Genomic DNA, 19,051 nt, shown 5'->3' on the forward strand with positions numbered 1-19,051 from the left:
TGTCCTTTGACTGAGTGCTGTTGTACTAGTTCAGAACCGGAGGCTTTGTGTGCTTTTGCTCTTGCTCTTGGGACCCTGGCTGTGGGTGAGTGAGCCCACACCAGCATCATGTGGATCTCAGTCACCTGAGTGCCCCAGCCAAACTCATCATAAGCCAGGCAGCCCAGCCAAACCGCCAGCTGACCAGAGATACATGAGTGAACACAGCCAAGATGAGCCAAGACCAGATCTTCCCAGTGGAGCTCAGCCCAGATGGAAGACTAACTTCAGGATCATGGGCTACATAACTAGCTATGGTGCTGTCTGAAGCTGTAACATCTCCTTCCGTGTGTTGTAGACATAAATAGTTAACTTGTGTCTAATCAAGTCTTGAGATCCAATTTCCATTTTACAGGAAATATACAGGATAAAGGAACAACCTAACTTACGTTTGGGGATGAGGCAGGTCTGCACGAACACTCACATGCACCCTCCACACACACGTCACTTTACATTCTTGCTGCAGTGGTTTAAGTCAGAGAGGACCCCGAGAACTTTTGGGGGATATTCTCCCAGCGCTTCTCCTTGCTTGTGCCTAAAACCTAAACAGTCTTTTAAAACAAAAGATCAAACCAGTGTCTCACACTGCTACATTTAAAATGGATAACCAGCAAAGACCTACTGTATAGCATGGGACCTCTGATCGATGTTCTGTGCCAGCCTGAAGAGGAGAGGGGGCACTGGAGGAGAATGGACACATGCATATGCATGGCCGAGTCCCTTTGCTGTTCACCTGAAACTGTCACAACATTGTTAATGGGCTGTACCCCAATACAAAATGTTTTGGGTGTTAAAAAAAAGTAAAATTTAAAAAAGTCTCAGGAGCACTGTTTGTAGTGCTCTGTAGACAAGAAAGGTGCATTTCAGGGATCCTAAGAACGCTGACGTCTAGCCACTTTAGAAGCTGTGACAGAGGTTCATCTATATACAGTCTCCGAATTGATTACGTCTCAGTTAAGTCTTCTTTAGGACCATTTTAACAGTTTCTGAAGCCTAGATGTACAGGGTCTATGACTCACACAGAGTCAGGGAACACCATCAAACTGACCGATTTTCATCTCAAAATTTTTATTTGCATTGACATAAGGAAGGATTTATTATCAGCTTCTGCAAGAAGCAGACAATGAATCAGCCTTAGGGGTCTGAACTAGAAATGGATAAATATGACCAGAGTCTGGGTTCATCTGATGTCAGGAGTGGTTGAGAGCTTTAAAATTCTTTTTAACTAATACTATGCTTTTGAACTGTGGTGTTGGAGAAGACTCATGAGAGTCCCTTGGACTGCAAGGGGATCCAACCAGTCCATTCTAAAGGAGATCAGCCCTGGGTGTTCTTTGGAAAGAATGATGCTAAAGCTGAAACTCCAATACTTTGGCCACTTCATGCGAAGAGTTGACTCATTGGAAAAGACTCTGATGCTGGAAGGGATTGAGGGCAGGAGGAGAAGGGGACGACAGAGGATGAGATGGCTGGATGGCATCACCGACTCGATGGACGTGAGTTTGAGTGAACTCCAGGAGTTAATGATGGACAGGGAGACCTGGCGTGCTGCGATTCATGGGGTCGCAAAGAGTCGGACATGACTGAGTGACTGAAGTGAACTGAGTACATTTTTTAAAAATCCGAACATATTTTCTTAGGGGTTTTCTCCTTTATTTCTAAATCCAAGTGCCTTATCAAGCAATATGGAACCCACGTGCTGTTGAATGTATTTAAACCTGTTACAGGTATTGCATGGTATGACACTCACATTCTCTTCTGTAGGAGTTATTTCAAGGCTCAAGTGATTCTGAGGCTCCAATGTTAGAGAACTTTCTTCTCCTGGTCCCTCAAAGAGTCCCAGAATTTGTAAACCATACTCTTAACTCCTTACTGCACATCAGGTTCTTTTGTTATTATTATTATTGAAATATAGTTGATTTACAATGCTGTGCTAATTTCTGCTGTACAGCAAAGCGATTCAGTTGTACATGTATATACACTCTTTTTTATATTATCTTCCTTCATGGTTATCCCACGACATTGAAAATAGCTCCCTGTGCTATATAGTAGGACCTTGCTGGTTTTCATTCTATATATAATAATTTGCATCTGCTAATCCCAACTCTGGACCCATTCCTCCCCCACCCTCCTCCTCCTTGGCAACCACAAGGAACTTCCAGTTCTTCAATTTTTGTCCAAGTCTGATTGTCATGTGATGGAAGGATTTCCCAATTAGTAAAACCAGTCCTTACCCCTTCTTTTCTGTCCTTTGTCCTTGATTCTAAGACAAAGTAGACATTAGTAAAACCAGCCCTGCCCCCTCTCTCCTTGCCCTCTGTCCTTGATTCCAGCTGCTTTGGATAGAGAATGAAACGGCTTCTCTACGAGGCAGCAGAGAGTACAGTCTTTCAACCCTGTCCGCAACTGAATGGAACAGGATGACCCGGAGAATTCCACAGTAAGGAGAGAAAGGGCACCATGTGAGTGCAAGGCGCCACTGGACTGTTCACCAAGCCCCTCTCAAAACACTGCCTCCCATTATCGCAGCCTCTTCGGAAGGCAGCTGGGGGACGGCTAATGGTACCGCTGGAAACACCTGCCAGTGTGCACCCCCGGCTTCCACAGTTTTCTCCGAGAAGGGGCAGGCTGTGCCCCACAAGGGGCCACGTGAGCAGTATTCCACTTACTATTACGGCATCACAAGGTGCTTCAAATGTCAGCGTATAAAACGATGATCATTTTATCTTGCTCCCAGTTTCTGTAGGTCAGGAATTCAGGCAGAGCTTGACGGGGACGTTTCTACTGGGGGTCCCACAAAAGACTGCAGATATCTGCAGGTACAACAGGGTTACACAGCCGAGGCGGCCCCCCCACACGGCCAGCAGCTGACCCATCAGATCAGGGGGCACTCCGTGGAGACTGGACCGAAGAGCTTCCCCACGGCCCCTCCCTCGCGGCGGCCCCAGGACAGCTGGGCTCCTTACATAGATCACTGCCCCAAGTGCAGGCATCCTCGAACCAAGGCAGAGGCGGCATGGCTTTGGATGATGTAATCTTGGAAATGACAGAGATGGTGACCGAGTGGGGCCCTATGGGGACTTCCCAGAATAGACCCCTCTCTCCACCCATGTCCTCCACCTGGCTTTTGTCTGCAGGAAAGCTTCAGTCAAAGAATAATCCAAGAAGTGAGAAAATGCAGAAAGAAAGGAAAACAGTCAAGCAAGACAAATTAATAACACTTTAACCATTGACTAAAGTCAAGGAGCGTTAGCTCTTCTGCCAGAGCTACAGACAGTATTCTGAGCCGTGTCCTGTGAGCTGTTCTGCAGACACACCAAGGTGCGGAAGTTCACTGTGTGCTGCTGCTCACAAGCACGGAGACCCCAGACGGGTCGGAACCAGAAGGCTGATGACACTGACTCCCGACGGCATCGTCACCAGCCAGTCAGAAGAGCATCCACGAGATGACCACGCCCTGCTCCTCGAACACCATGACTCTCCACTACCCCCTCTAGGGTTGGGACACGTAGTTTTGAGGGCATTGGCCTGCTGTGGCCCCCTCTGCCTGACAAAGCGATAAAGCTATTTCTTCCTACTTCACCCCAAACTGTTTCTATTTGGCACTGGTGAACAGAGGCCAAGTTTTGGCAACAAGTTCACTTTGTTCTAGTCTCCTGACGAAAGCAGTCACAAGCCTGCCTGGATTCTGGGGAAAGAATCCATTGAGCCCCCACCTCTCGATGGAAGGGATGCCAAGAATTTGCAAAGGAGACTAAAACCACCCCAAGAACTCCGGATACCAGTCTGTTCTGTAGCTGAAAGGCACCCTGGAGGCCGACGCTGCTACGGCCCCTTCCGGCTCCAGAGGGGCGGGGGTTCTGGGGGTTGCTGGCCGTGGCCCTCCGTGGGGGCTCAGGCCGCTCAGTCTCACAGCCTGAGCGCTTTCCCTGGGCTGGGGGAAGGAGCTCAGTCCTAAGGGGCAACCCCCAACCAAGAAGAGATGGTGTCAGGGGGTAAATCCCCAACTTCCTCACCCCTTGCAGGGTCAGTGCTATAGCCGTGTCAGGCGGTGCCGCCAGGGCAGGCGGCTGGCCTGGGGGCGGACAGCTCCTGAGCACAGCCTCTCCGGCTCTTCCTCCTCACTTCTGCTTCCTGACATCCCTTCCCAGCACCCAACGTCCTGTCCTCAGCTTTTGGTCTAGTCTCTGAGTCCTGTCTAACTCTTACATGACCCCATGGACTGTAGCCCTCGAGGCTCCTCTGTCCATGGGATTCTTCAGGCAAGAATACTGGAGTGGGCTGCCATTTCCTCCTCCAGGCAATCCTCCCGACCCAGGGATCGAACCCATGTCTCCTGCATTGGCAGGCAGATTCTTTACCACTGAGCCACCTGGGAAGCCTGTCATCAGCTTTTAGGAGGATGCAAACTCAAACACCCATTGCACATGTCCTGGCGAGAGCAAGCCCTGAGCACCATTGCAGCAGGTGGTCTGAAAGCCCTTCCCCAGCCTGAATTCCTGCTCTTGTCATCATTCATTTCATGAATGGGGCCAGCCGAGAAGGTCTGAGATCACCCTGCATTCTCAAAGAAATCACGGGTAAAGCCAAAATTGCCCCATTGCAGGGGGTGGCGGGGGACAGTCAGGGTTCCCTTAGTGGCTCCCACTCTCCCCATGAAATGAAAAGCACTGCTTGCACCCCAAGCCCCTCCTCCCAGACAGCAGCCCTAAAAGTCAGCACTGAGCAATGGCCTGAAGCCTGAAAAGAAGTCAAGCAAGACTGAAAGCAGAAAGAGCCCAGTAAAATCTAAACTTCCAGCAACCCTCGAGCAATTAGTTTCTACAGAGAAGGGTGGGATTTAGGAATGGATGTTATTTTCTTCTTTCGTTCTTCATCCCCCCTCCTGGAATTAGCTTATCAGATGATTCAGTCTCCCCTTGGCTCTCAGGACACATGTGACTGCAGGCAAAGCTCAGAAGAGTGAAAAATCTATTTAGAGCAGTTGCCAGAAGTCCCAGCGTTTTCTCAAGCCTAGCTGGCTAATTCAGTTTCTTGGCATAGCCAAGAACAGGTCTCCAGATCTACCAGGCTGTTCTGGCTCCCCTGAGTGGGAAAATGTCTTAAGAACTCTTCTTTCGCTTCTCTGGATCCTTCTTCTGTATCCTACCTGATTGAAAGAAGTGTGGTCACAGAAGTTTAACATGTGTCCAGTCTTGGACTGGAGCTGGAGTTTAATACCTCCATGCCAGCCACCCCCAAAACACTCAGCTCCCACGTAGTATCTACCAACAGAAGAGGTAACAGACCTGCCTGGAGACAGCAAACTGGTTGTTTTCTTGAAAGAACTCCGGAGACCAAATTATACAATTTCTAACACTGGGCTATTCAGGGGCCTGAGAAACACGGAAACCACAAGAGGGAAGGGAAGGAGAGAGGAGGGAGCAGGATAGGATGGCTGCCCTAATTCCACATCCGCCTGGCTCTGCTCCGTTTTACAACAATGTCCACTCTACGGAATGAAACCAAATGTGGTGTCTATGTCTTTAAGACCCAGGCAATTTGGCCAACGGAAAGGTTACCATGGCAACCTGTAATTCTGCTGTCAACTAAATGAAAAGCAATAGAAAATCCCTAGCAAATAAAGTGTGCTACCTCTCAGTGACAATTATCTGTTTATTACCGACTGGCTTTGAGTGCTGAAAAATAAAAACATCTAGAATCCTTGGCCATGTGTGAATGAAGCAGGGCTATTTTTTTTTTCTTTCAAAAGCTCTCAGAAAAGAAGAAAACAAACAAGTTTCTGAGAGAGTTTAGATGTCAAGCCTCTGTGATGGCCCCAGAAGAAGGAGCCCACTGTATACACACACACACTGCACTAAGGCGAGCGGGATTAGGCAATTCAGAGCTCCATGTCCACAGGCAGAGGTCAGACCTCACCCAAGAAGTGCCTTCAGGAGACCGCCTTGAAAATGTCTAAGACTCAACGAAGCTTCAACATGTGTGCTCTGCACACCAAGAAGTGTTTTGTTAAGATTATAATCCCAATGAAACATCAAAAAGCTCCTCCACCAATAGTCAACCAATTTAAACAACCTTTATTTAAAGACTATTGGGGCATTTTGTAAGACACTATAGCTGTAAGAGGGCTTCCCTGGTGGCTCAGTTGGTAAAGAATCTGTCTGCCATGCAGGAGACCCCAGTTCGATTCTTGGGTCGGGAAGATCCCCTGGAGGAGGGAATGGCAACCCACTGCAGTACTCTTGTCTGGAGAATCCCCAAGGACAGAGGAGCCTGGTGGACTGCAGTCCATGGGGCTGCAAAGAGTCGGACATGACTGAGTGACTAAGCACAGCACAGCACAGAGCGGTAAGAACAGGGAAGGACTTCCATGGTGGTCTGGTGGTTAAGATGCTGCACTTCCACTGGACGGGATGTGGGTTTGATCCCTGGTTGGGGAACCAAGATCCTGTATATCACGTGGTGGGGCCAAAAAATAAAACTGCAAAAAACCAAGACCGTCTCTGACCACTGTGTACTGTACGTGTTCAGTCACTGAGTCGTGTCCAACTCTTTGTGGCTCCCTGGACTGTAGCCCACCAGGCTCCTCTGTCCATGGAATTCTCCAGGCAAGAATACTGGAGGGGGTTGCCATTTCCTCCTCTAGGAGGTCTTTCAGACCCAGGGATCAAACCTGCATCTCTTGTGTCTTCTCCATTGGCAGGTGGATTCCTTACCACTAGCGCCACCTGGGAAGCCCTCTGACCTCTACAAGCTCACATTTGGGGAATGGGGGGTTGGGGGGGTGGGGATAGATACATAAATTATATGACAAGGTTTCCCAAGTGCTATGGGATGAATCATGTCCCCCAAAAAGTCCATCCGTTCAGTCCTAATCCCCAGAACCTCTGAATGTAACCGTATTTGAAGATACGATCCTTAAAGTCGAAATCAAATGAAAGCTAAGTCATTAGGGTAGAGCCTAATGCAATCTGACTGGTATGTTTACATGAAGGAGAACTTCAGACACAGCCAAGTGCAGAGGGAAGCTGGCATGAAGACACAGGGAGAGGACGGCCGTCTAGAGTCCACAGGAGCGGCCGGTCAGATCCTCTCCTCACGGGCCATGGAAAGAACCAAGCCTGCAGACACTTGGATCTTGGACTTGCCTCCGGAACCATGAGAAGGAAGCTTCTGTGGGTTACCGCCCAGTCTGTCATGCTCTGTTTCAGCAGCCCTGCAAACTAACACACCAGACTGTACTCCAGAGCTGTGCTGTGCTAAGTCGTTCCGGTGGTGTCCAACTCCATGTGACCCCAAGGACTGTAGCCCGCCAGGCTCCTCCGCCCAGGGGGTTCTCCAGGCAGGAAGACTGGAGTGGGCTGCCGAGCAGCAGTGCTCATTCAGCTGCTGCAGAGTCGCCCGGAGGATTTCTTGACGCAGACTGGTAGGTCCCAGCTAGAGTGTCTGGCCCAGGAGATCTAGGGGAGACTCTAGAACCTGCCTTTCTTTTTTCCTTTTTTGGCCGTACTATGCCACTCTGTGGGGTTTTAGTTCCCCAACCAGGGATGGAACCCAAGCCCTGGGCAGCGAACGTGCAGAGTCTTAGCCACTGGACTGCCAAGGAATTCCCTGGAATCTGCATTTCTCACATGTTCTAAGGTGATGCAGGTGCCAGTCTGAAGACTGCGTCTGAAGAACCACTGTCTTAGGGGTACAAAGTCCAGATTAAGGCTATCTCTAGTCAGGCAGAATCAAGATAGGAGTCCTCTTGCTCCCTCCCCCTGAGTCTAAAATGGGAAGTTTTCAAGTCTGAGTGTCACTCGGGTGCAGGAACAGGAGGGGGGCTGCCCGAGTGTGCTCGTCCCAGGGGCGGTCACGGCCACAAAGGTCTCAATACTGAGGACACGGCAGCCGTGTCCATTCCTACAATTCCTACATTCCTACATTCCTACAATGTCCATTCCGGCCATGAGCGAGTCTTGGTTCTGAGCAGTAAGACCAGCAGTCCTCCCTGCATTGACAAGGTCATCGGGGGGGCAGACTGGGACTGAGCTCGGTCCTCCCTGTGCCACCGAACCCCAGCTCGTGTGCCCAACACACAGCGAGGCCAAACTAACCAAAACGATGGAGTTCGGAGCAGAGAAAGGTTTATCGCAGGAACATGCAAGGAGACAGAGAGCTCATGCCCCCCAAAATCCTGAACTACCCAAACTTCAGCAAAGCATTTTTAAAGGCAAGATGAGGAAGGGGGATGGTTGGTTTCTGCAAATTTTTTTGTGTAGGAATCCTTTGTTCTTGCAGCTGTCCATGTAGGTACAGCTACATGGACACGATGTTCCTGTAGACCTCCACCAAGACAAACGTTATTCTTCATTCTGAAACTTTTTATTGCTATACAAATGGAAAAGTGTTATCCCCTTAAAGCCTTGAGAATGGGCTGTCTGTCTATTTCAGGCTCTAGGCAACATTCTTTACGTAAAGCAAAAGCAATAGAATACAAAGGTTAGATGAATGGATAAAGGTGTGGTACACACACACACACACACACACATAAAGGAATATTACTGAGCCATAAAAAGGGATGAAATTGTGCCATTTTCGGACACATGGATGGACCTAGAGTCTGTCATATAGAGTGAAGTAAGTCAGAAAGAGAAAAACAAATACTGTAGATTAACACATGTATGTGGAATCTAGAAAAATGGTACAGATGAACCTATTTTCAGGTCAGGAATAGATGTGGATGTAGAGAATGGATGTGTGGACACAGGGAGGGACGGAGGAATTGGGAGACTGGAAGTGACACGTATACAGCTGTATGTAAAACGGCTAGTGGGAACCTGCTGTAAAGCAGAGCAAGCCCAGCTTAGTGCTCTGCAATGACCTGGAGGGGTGGGGAGGGGGCGGGGGGAGGCTCAAGAGGGAGAGGATTTATGTGTACATATAGCTGTTTCACTTCACTGCACAGCAGAAACTAACACAACATCGTAAAGCAATTATACTCCAATAAAAGAGAGAAGCAAAGCTCATGTGGACTCAGAGTTGTTCCTCCCTATTATTACACCGGCTTGAGAAGGCCATCAGGAGGTGTTGCCCCGTTCAGCCAGAGACAGTGGACTGGAGGGAGGGGACAGAAGGATCGCCCTCTCTTGACCTCCCTACAGCCCAGGTGACTCTGGGCCCTGACCCCAAGTCACACTTCAGAAGGCCCAAGCCAGTCCCTCCTCTGGCCCCTCCCCCGCCAAGGGCGCCCACTTCTGGATCATCTCCAGATCTGAGCCCCCTGCCCGAGTGGCCTGGACTGCTTCCAGAGCCTGCACAAGCCTCTCCTTGGCTGTAGTTGTCGAACCACACGGCCAGTATCCAAAGCTCTGAGCAGTGCGTTGCTATCTGGGATGGAAGGAGCCCTAATCTGTAGTATTACTGATTTCCACAGTATCAACATTCCTACTGGGGCCAATTTCAAGACACCAGTGTGAAGTCAGCAGGGTCACAAAATTCCTTTAAAAAAAAAAATAGCTTCTCTTGCTATGGAATAAAAGCTGGAGTGCAGAAAACAGGGAACAGGCTAGCGGCCTTCATTTGTACTTTTGCCTCAGTCCTGTGTTTATTAGCAGCAAGCCAAGAGCACCATCCCAGACAGAGTACTGAAAAAGCAGAGACATCACTTTGCTGACAAAGGTCCGTACAGTCACAGCTATGGTTTTTCCAGTATCAAGTACGGAGATGAGACTTGGGCCACAAAGAAGACTGAGCACTGAAAAACTGATACTTTTGAACTGTGGTGTTGAGGACTCTTGAGAGTCCCTTGGACTGCGAGGAGATCAAACCAGTCAATCCTAAAGGAAATCAACCTTGAATATTCACTGGAAGGACTGATGCTGAAGCTGAAACTCCAGTACTTTGGCCACCTGATGCGAAGCGCAACAGAAGATGAGATGGTTAAATAGCATCATCGACTCGATGGACATGAATCTGAGCAAGGTCCAGGACAGAGTGAAGGACAGGAGAGCCTGGCATGCTGCAATCCATGAAGTCATAAAGAGTCGGACACGACTTAGCAACTGAACAACGGCAACAAAAGAAAATCACTCCTGCATCCACAGGGAGGCTGGGCCGGTCGGCCCCGACCGTGGCCGTCGTCGATGCGCTCACAAAGGAGGGCCTTCCGCCCTAATAGGCCTCCGTGCAGAAGCCAGTACCTCACAGCCACCCCCAGCCCCTTGTTCTTTCCAGGAGAGCCTGGTGCTCTCCACAGAGAGTCAAAGACCCTGTATATATGTTTGTTTTCCAGATTCACTTGCCAAATGAGACCCAACTGGCCAGTGGCAGCTGAGATGCATAGTCTGCGGGGACCTCCTCCTGAAAGAAATTTCCCCTCATACACAAGAGGAAGGTTTCTCCTCTTCTCCTCTGGACATAGTAATTCTGCTGTGATGCCTGACAAGGTGCCCACTTGCAATGTTACGAACATGCACAAGATGACAAAGAAACTTCTTTTGTTGTTTTGTTTTTATTAATTGTGATAAAATACGCATATCATAAAATTAACCACTTTCAAGCATATAGTTCAGTAGTGTTAAGTACCATCACATCATTGTGCAACCAGTCTCCAGAATTGTTTTCTTATCCATTTTTTGAAGTGTACTTGCTTCACAATGTTAATTTCTGCTGTACAGCAGTGACTCAGTTATAAAAATACAGACATTCTTCTTCATATTCTTTTCCACTGTGGTTTACCACGGGTTACTGAATATAGTGCCCTGTGCTCTGCAGTAGGACTTTGTCCCTCCCGTATAAGTAGGTCACATCTGCTGACCCAGCCTCCCACTCCATCCCTCCGCTGCCCCTCTTTGGCAACAGCAGTCTGTTCTCTGTGTCTGTGAGTCTATTTCCATGTCATAGGTAGCTTCGTTTGTGTCGTAGTTTAGAATCCACATGTGATATGGGTGTTTGTCTTTCTCTGACTTCACTTAGCACAATAATCCCGAGGTCCATCCGTGGTGCTGCACTTGGCATCGTTTCGTTCTTTTTTTCTGGATGAGTAATATTCCATTGCACAGATGCGCACATGTCCTTTATCCACTCGTCTGCCAGTGGGCATCCAGGTGATTTCTGTGTGTACTGTGAAGAGTGCTGCTATGAACGAAGGGGTGCATGTATCTTTCTCAATTATGATTTTGTCTCCAGAACTTTTTTCATCTTGCAAAACTGAAGCTCTGAAATACCTTACCATCCTGCCCTACCCCGACCCTTCATCCCCAAACACCATTCTACTTCCTACTTTCTGTCTCTGTGAATGTGACCACTCCAAGTATATAAGTGGAATTATTTAGTATTTGTCCTTTTATAACTGGCTTATTTCACTTGGCATAAGGTTCATCCTAGTTGTGGGACGTGCCAGAATTTTTCTTTTTTATGACTGAATAGTATTCCCATCACATACATATAATGTATTTTAGAATGTAAAATTATATAAAAGTATAATTATTATAATAAAAGTATATAGAAGTATAATTGTCTCGTATTCCCATCACGTACCCATAAACATGAGCTGTGCATCCTTCAGACGCCAGTGAACACTCAGGCTGCCTCCACCCTTTGGCCACCATGAATAAGGCTGCTATAATCTGGATGTACAAATCCTTTTTCAAGACGCTGCCTTCAATTCTTCGGGGGTACAGTCCCAGAACTGGCACTGCTGGATCATACGGTAACCCTATTTTAAAAGTGTGAAGGGCTGCCATACCATTTCCACAGCAGCTGCACCACCTAACACCCACAGTGCACAGTGGTTCCGAAGCATCACGTCTTTAACAACACTATTTTCTTTTTCTGTTTTTCTGTTTGTTTGATAAACAACCACCACTATCTACGGGGAGTGAGGGGTGCTCTCGAGTTCTTGATGGCACTTGGAGCCACGGAACCAGCCTGGAACTACCCTGCCCTCAGAGGTCTTATGCAGGAAATAAGTAACAAATATCCTTATTGCTTTCATCCCGTTTAGGTAAGTCTTAAGTATCTTCTAGTTGATGCACTGCTCCTTCCATGAGACCCCAAACAGAAAGGACTAATTCAGGATTTTAATCTGTTTCTCATACAGGAAGTGCTTTAGATACAAACCTTCAAGTTTTGAATTTTCACAGATGTGAAGTTGCACTCTCACGTCCAGTTGCCTGTCAGCTCTCGTGTCTGGTGTGCGCCGCCACCCGCGTGCGTCCGCCGCGCTCTCGTGTCTGGTGTGCGCCGTCACCCGCGTGCGTCCGCCGCGCTCTCGTGTCTGGTGTGCGCCGTCACCCGCGTGCGTCCGCTGCAAGTGGCTGTGCTGTGTACTTGCTGTACGGTGTTGTCCAAAGTAAAGCAGCACAGTATCTTCATTTCAAGCCCAGGGTGTCCAGAAGCAGATGTAAAAGCAGCAGTATATAGCTGACTGTGGTAGCTGGTACCTAGGCTAACTCTGTTGGCCTTAGGAACAAGTTGGACTTAATAGATGTGCTCTCAGAATGGAGCTCGTTTGCACGTAGGAGGCTTACTGTACTTTCCACTATGTGCTGCTTCCTGCACTCTTGGAACCTAACTCGAATTCTAGCCCAGGATCAAGTCATTCTGTAGAGCTATGCAAATACAAAGGAGTGCTCATAACCAGCTTTATCCATAATAACCCCAAACTGGAAACAGCCCAGATATTCATCAACAGGAAAAATAAACCGGTACACCCCTACAAAGGGATACTATGCAGCAACATACAGATCAGAGCAATAGTTACTGTCTCCTTAGCAGCGGGGATTGTCTGGAAAGGGGTACAAGGAGACTTTGGGGGTGATGGTAACGTTCTATCTCAGCTGGGTTTGGGGTTGCAGGGGCAGAATGCCTGTCACGCAGAGTGGAGACTGTACCCAAAGATGTGTGCATTTCCTTGTAAATTTTACATCAAAGGAACAAACTGTGAATTAATATTCACCTCTAGCAAAATGTATGCAAGCTGAAAATCTTAGGGGGAAGTTTCCTGGTGACTGCAGTTTACTTTATTAAAGTATTTTTGTAATAGATGAGGCTTCCCTGGTGACTCAGTGGGTAAAGAATCCACGTGCCAATGCAGGAGACACGGGGTCACAATCCTGATCCAGGAAGATCCCACATGCCGTGGAGCAGCTAAGCCTGGAGTCCTAACCACCGAGCCAGTGCTCTAGAGCCTGGGGGCCGCAACTGCTGAAGCCCCCGAGCCCCAGAGCATGTGCTCCTCAGCGAGGCGGGCCGCAGCACCGAGAAGCCCATGCACCGCAACTGGAGAGGAGCCCCGCCCTCTGCAACCAAGAGCCAGCACTGCCAAAAATAAATAAAATGATCTTTAAAAAATCAAGATCGGTGGGTGAATGGAAGGGTGGACAGATGTGTAAGAAGTACCGAATGATGATGGTAAGATACGGGTTTCAGGCGTCTGCGTGTTTCCTGTAAGATTCTTCTGACATCACCAGCTAAGAGCGTTGGAAAATGACAGTAGCTGAAGTTTTGGTTTCACACGGTAAAAAGTTTCTCTGAATTCCATGAGGGCTGGATAAAATTAAAAGGATGAAGAATACATTTGAATCAGTTCTAATGAGGTAGATGAAACTGGAGCCTATTATACAGAGTGAAGTAAGCCAGAAAGAAAAACACCAATACAGTATACTAAAGCATATATATGGAATTTAGAAAGATGGTAACAATAACCCTGTACACGAGACAGCAAAAGAGACACTGATGTATAGAACAGTCTATTAGACTCTGTGGGAGAGGGAGAGGGTGGGATGATTTGGGAGAATGGCATTGAAACATGTATAATATCATATATGAAACGAGTCGCCAGTCCAGGTTCGATGCACGATACTGGATGCTTGGGGCTGGTGCACTGGGACGACCCAGAGGGATGGTATGGGGAGGGAGGAGGGAGGAGGTTTCAGGATGGGGAACATATGTGTACCTGTGGCAGATTCATTTTGATATATGGCAAAACCAATACAATATTGTAAAGTTAAAAAAAAAAAAAAAAGATGTAGGTGAGGCGATGAGAGAATCAACAGCAAACATTTTACACTCTTTTACACTTCTACTACAAATACTTACTCTTTGGTTAGGATCGAAGACGCAAGCGCTGCTTGCTGTGCAGGAAAGTCTGAGACAGAGCGCCCGGGGTTCACCGAGAACTCGAGGAGCCCCTGAGCCGACAGGTGAGCCGGGCGCCCTTCACCGGATGCTCCTGACGTCTCTCCCACCCTGGGCCCTCCTCCGGTTTCACTGGAACCTCGGGGGAATGAAGCTCCTTGACACAACCCCCAGGCCCTGCACACTTCTGTCCCCAAGCCCCGAGAGGTGACTTGGAGCGAAAGGCAGCGGCAGGCCGGCCGGCAGGGCGCAGTCAGCCGGGCGGCCCCCTGCGGCGGCGGCCTCTGCCCAGCCGCCCCAGCAGTCGCCACTCGGGCGGCTCTTCTGTGTTGTTTGCAGACCATCACAAAGGTCAGCCCTGGAGGCGACGCTGGAGGGCACAGGGGTCGACGGCCTCGACTCCTCCAAGAGCCGAACTGTGAGGAGAAAGGTGTCCTCCAACCTCCAACCTCAGTAAACGCTGAGAACATTCGAAACTAAGACACGGAATGCTTCCCTTTCAGGACATGGAAGTTGCCTGTACCGTCAAGAAGCCGACGACCGCAGCCTCTGAGGTCGAAGTCCACCCTGGGCAAGGCCAGCACCGACCGGAAGCCTAAGGCCCCTCCCTGAGGGGCAGGTGACAGGACACGGACCTGGTCATCCTCTGGCCCTTGCTTCAGATGCTCCTGGGGAAGTTACAGGAATCGGCCGTGTGCGAAGGCGGAGGTCCCCGCCGGGTCAGTCCTTCCTGACAGCGCAGTTTCCAGCTGAGGAGGCGTAAATCAGGAGCTACCGCTCAGTGCCCTTCTCCTCACTCCAGCCCGAGGGCTTCTGAGAGACCCGCCCCGGGGCTGAGCCCCAGAGAGCCCCCCAGGCCTCCTCCCCTGGGACCAACCCCTCTCTCCTCCTGCTCACGGGCAGTGACCTCATGTCTGAATAGGTTTCACTGTTGGCAGCAAGATTTTACTACCTTTCATTTAGTCTCGCAACCACCCTGTCCTTTTACAGAAGAGAGAACGTTTTACTGAAGGGTTGAGGGGATGACATTAGACTATTAGGTTTTCACTCCTTGCCTAAGAGCTTCCCCTTTAGCTCCTCTCAACAGCCCACATCTGCACAGAGCCAAGCAGACTTACTAAAAACCACTCTGCAAGGAGGGGACCCCAGCCCCGGCCTCTCTCTCCCACAGAACACCTGAGAGCAGACTCCAAGGCCCAGACATCTGGGTTTTGCAATCCGACTCTCCACTCAGTAGCTGTGCAAACGTGAATAAGTTACTTAAACTCTGAGCCTAGGTTTCTTCATCTAGAAAAACAGAATTACCTCTTGGGGTTAAGTAATAGTGGTGTGCTGGGAGTGTTTAACAGCTGGCTCCCTGAGGAGGAGTATCATACATATGAGTGTGCATCTACTGTTCTTACTGAAAGGCTATATAGTGCACAGTATACAAAGTGTACGATCCTCTTTACTGTTAACTCCATATATACAGTTCTCACAGAATGCATGCCTTTATTTTTGCCAAAGTTGCAACTGACAAATGTAGTTCTGGCATGCTGACTGACATTTTAAATATATTAATACAATAAATGTGTCCATGCTCCATCACTTCTGTCAGGTCCGACTCTTTGCAACCCCATGGACTGTACATGGGATTCTCCAGGCAAGAATAGTGGAGTGGGTTGCCATGCTCTCCTCCAATACAATAAAACAAACAATAAAAACGACATCAGAACTTGTGTTGTTTATCAATGATGTGAGAAATTTCTTTGCTGAACCAGGTAATACTTTTCAACTACTGGACTATTTCTTCATTTTTCTATGCTATTTGCAATGGTTAACAGCAACAGACGTGAGACACTTGTAAGTTTAATCTGTATCCTTAACATTTTCTCCATCACTTTCTCAAGCCTATAAAATCAACAAAACAATAAATCAAGCCCTGATTCAGAGCATGTGCAGATTTTCATGGTATAGATAATCCCTTGGCAGGGAGATGGGAAGGTGTGCAGAAACACGCTGACATAAAGGATTCCCACCATGCACTTACACACACATAAAGCATTAATAATACGTTTAAAATAAGTAGGGAGAGATGAGCTTTAAGTATTACCCCTTCAAATATAACTCAATTGTAAACTTACCTAACTTAATTTTTAATAATGGTTGTTTCTACCAACCAGGTGGCTAAATCCCTGACCAGGTCACACCAGACCTCAGGAGCCCCCGAGCTGGGCCCCGCACAGCAGGGCAAGAGCAGCCCCTGCAGGACTTGGCTGCTGTGACTGGGGACCACCTGCTCCACAGGCATACGCCTTTACAACGCTGTCTGGATTGGTGCCCTGGATTTTCATGGAACCTCACTTTGCATTAAAAAATAAAAAATCCTGAGACACAGATGTTCAGTAAATGTTAAGTAATGAGGAAGTAAACCATCAGTTTATTCCTCAAAAATCCTGTCCGACAAAATAGCTTTGAAAAAGAGCAGCCACTTCGATGGTGGGGGGCGGGGGGGGACACAGAAAAATGATCAAGACAGAACGCAAGTGCGGGTGCTTTCCAGATTGGAAACTACCCTACTTGTGTTTAACTGTAGAATCTGCACAGGAAATGAAATATCTTTTGTAGGAGGCAAAAACAGATGAAAATGTACAAGCAAAGCAACAAAGTAATGGGGCGGGGGGAACCGCTGAGGTTAAGGATAAGAAGAGTTCAGAGAAAAATGAAGCAGCAGATGAGAAAACAGCTTACCTCAGACACCTTAGAAGGTCATATTCAGTTCCGTGTGCCAGCTTCGCTGGTGGTTCAGGCAGTGAAGAATTTGCCTGCAACGTAGGAAACCCAGGTTCAATCCCTGGGTCAAGGAGATCCCCTGGAGGAGGGCAAGCAACCCACTCTAGTATTCTTGCCTGGAGAACCCCATGGACAGTGGAGCCTGGCGGGCTATAGTCCATGGGGTCACAGAGTCAGGACAAGCGACTTAGAACACAATTATCCTGGGTTTGTGCCGGAGTCTTTAACATTGGGCTCACTCTCTTTGGTTATCTGTGTTAAAATGCAGGGGCAATGCTCATCCTGAGAGCACGATCACCTTCTGGGGAATGTGCCCCACATAAAGGGCTCTAGAGAGGCTCTGAGCTTCCTCCAAGCCTGCACTCATGGTTCCTGCTGCTGCTGCTGCTGCTGCTGAGTCGCTTCAGTCGTGTCCAACTCTGTGCGACCCCAGAGACAGCAGCCCACCAGGCTCCCCCGTCCCTGGGATTCTCCAGGCAAGGACACTGGAGTGGATTGCCATTTCCTTCTCCAATGCATGAAAGGGAAAAGTGAAAGTGAAGTCGCTCAGTCGTGCCTGACTCTTAGCAACCCCATGGATTGCAGCCCACCAGGGTCCTCCGTCCATGGGATTTTCCAGGCAAGAGTACTAGAGTGGGGTGCCATTGGCTCCTACACACGCTCAATTCAAAGTGTTGTTTTAAATGAGCTTACTACTCTGGTGTCTAAAAATCACCCCGAGGCCAGCAACTTTCACACTGTGAAGGGCAACTCTGACAAGGCTCCTAGAACACAGGCCATAGTTGTTCCTCAACTCTAGAAAGAAAGAAAGTGAAGTCACTCAGTCATGTCTGACTCTTTGCAACCCCATGGACTGTATCCTGCCAGGCTCCTCTGTCCATGGGATTCTCCAGGCAAGAATACTGGAGTGGGTTGCCATTTCCTTCTCCAGGGATCTTCCTGACTCAGGGATTGAACCCGGGTCTCCTGCATTGCAGGCAGACTCTTTACTGTCTGAGCCACCAGGGAAGCCCCCAGACTAAGAATTAAGAAAAGCAAATGTAAGAAGTTTTAATAGGCCTGCTGCTGCTATGTCGCTTTAGTCATGTCCGACTCTGTGCGACCCCACAGATGGCAGCCCACCAGGCTCCCCCATCCCTGAGATTCTCCAGGCAAGAATACTGGAGTGGGTTGCCATTTCCTTCTCCAATGCATGAGTGAGTGTTAAAACTAACACCAGATCCATGAACTGGCTGTTTTTACTCAGTTACTCAGCAGCAGTATTTCCAAAACTTGCAAGGATTTCCATCTGTTTTGCTTTCCATCAACCACACATTTATTTCAAGTTCATTGTTTCTCACCCTGTGCAAAAAAGGGGCAAAACCTGATATAAGTTTGTACAATACTCAACAGAATATGATCAACATCCTGATCAAAACTTGAAGTGGGTTACCAGGGACTTTCTCCTGAAAGCATACTTTCCAAAGAGCCTTAGAAGAGCTCAGCACAGAAAAAAACGGGGTGGAGAGGGTGGTGTTTATCTGGTGGAGAACCTTTGGGAAAAAAGCTGCATCCTCCTAAACCCTTCCTTAAAGGACACACGCACATCTGCTCATCAGAGAACACGAATGCCGTGAAGGCCTCTCGGTCACCTTGGTTAACCCAGTATTTCCACATTCATTTCATCAAGGAGCCCATGTCTCCCACCTGACATCAACTAACATTCACAGCAAAGTAGGGGATATCACCGGTCTTGGAAACAACTGCGGGAAACGCTGGTTTAAGTGGCCCACACGGCTGCATACCCTGTAAGGCGAGAGGAGGCGGTGGTCGTGCAGAGGCTCCCGACCCGGTTCATGGTCACCGCCGAGCCCTGTCTACACCAGGTCCCCTACCCACCTCTCCACATTCCCTAACCAGGAAGACCACCTCATCTCACACAGCAAACCTCCATTCAGCTGGCATCATAGAAAACTAACAGTCTTTTCTGGAATCTCTAAACAAACTCTGAAGTCTCCTTTTTTAAAAAGTCCTACATATTTATACCCCCCCCCAACCCACCCCATGCTGAATCAGAGATCTACATAAAAGAGACCCTGCTCTGCTCAAGGGAACGCAGTAAGGTAATTATAGATGG

At 48.5% G+C, this 19,051-nt stretch overlaps 1 long non-coding RNA gene across 1 annotated transcript; it reads right to left on the reverse strand.

Annotated features, from left to right (window-relative positions):
• Positions 1-6,872: 6,872 nt before the first annotated feature.
• Positions 6,873-18,941, reverse strand: LOC112444600 (uncharacterized). Its single transcript, XR_009493191.1, has 3 exons — positions 17,629-18,941; positions 16,894-16,967; positions 6,873-14,912 (listed from the first exon to the last, which is right to left on the reverse strand). It is a non-coding gene; the product is annotated as an uncharacterized lncRNA (long non-coding RNA).
• Positions 18,942-19,051: the final 110 nt, after the last annotated feature.

The sequence above is a fragment of the Bos taurus genome, chromosome 27 (assembly GCF_002263795.3).
Source record: "Bos taurus isolate L1 Dominette 01449 registration number 42190680 breed Hereford chromosome 27, ARS-UCD2.0, whole genome shotgun sequence".
NCBI lineage: Eukaryota > Metazoa > Chordata > Mammalia > Artiodactyla > Bovidae > Bos > Bos taurus.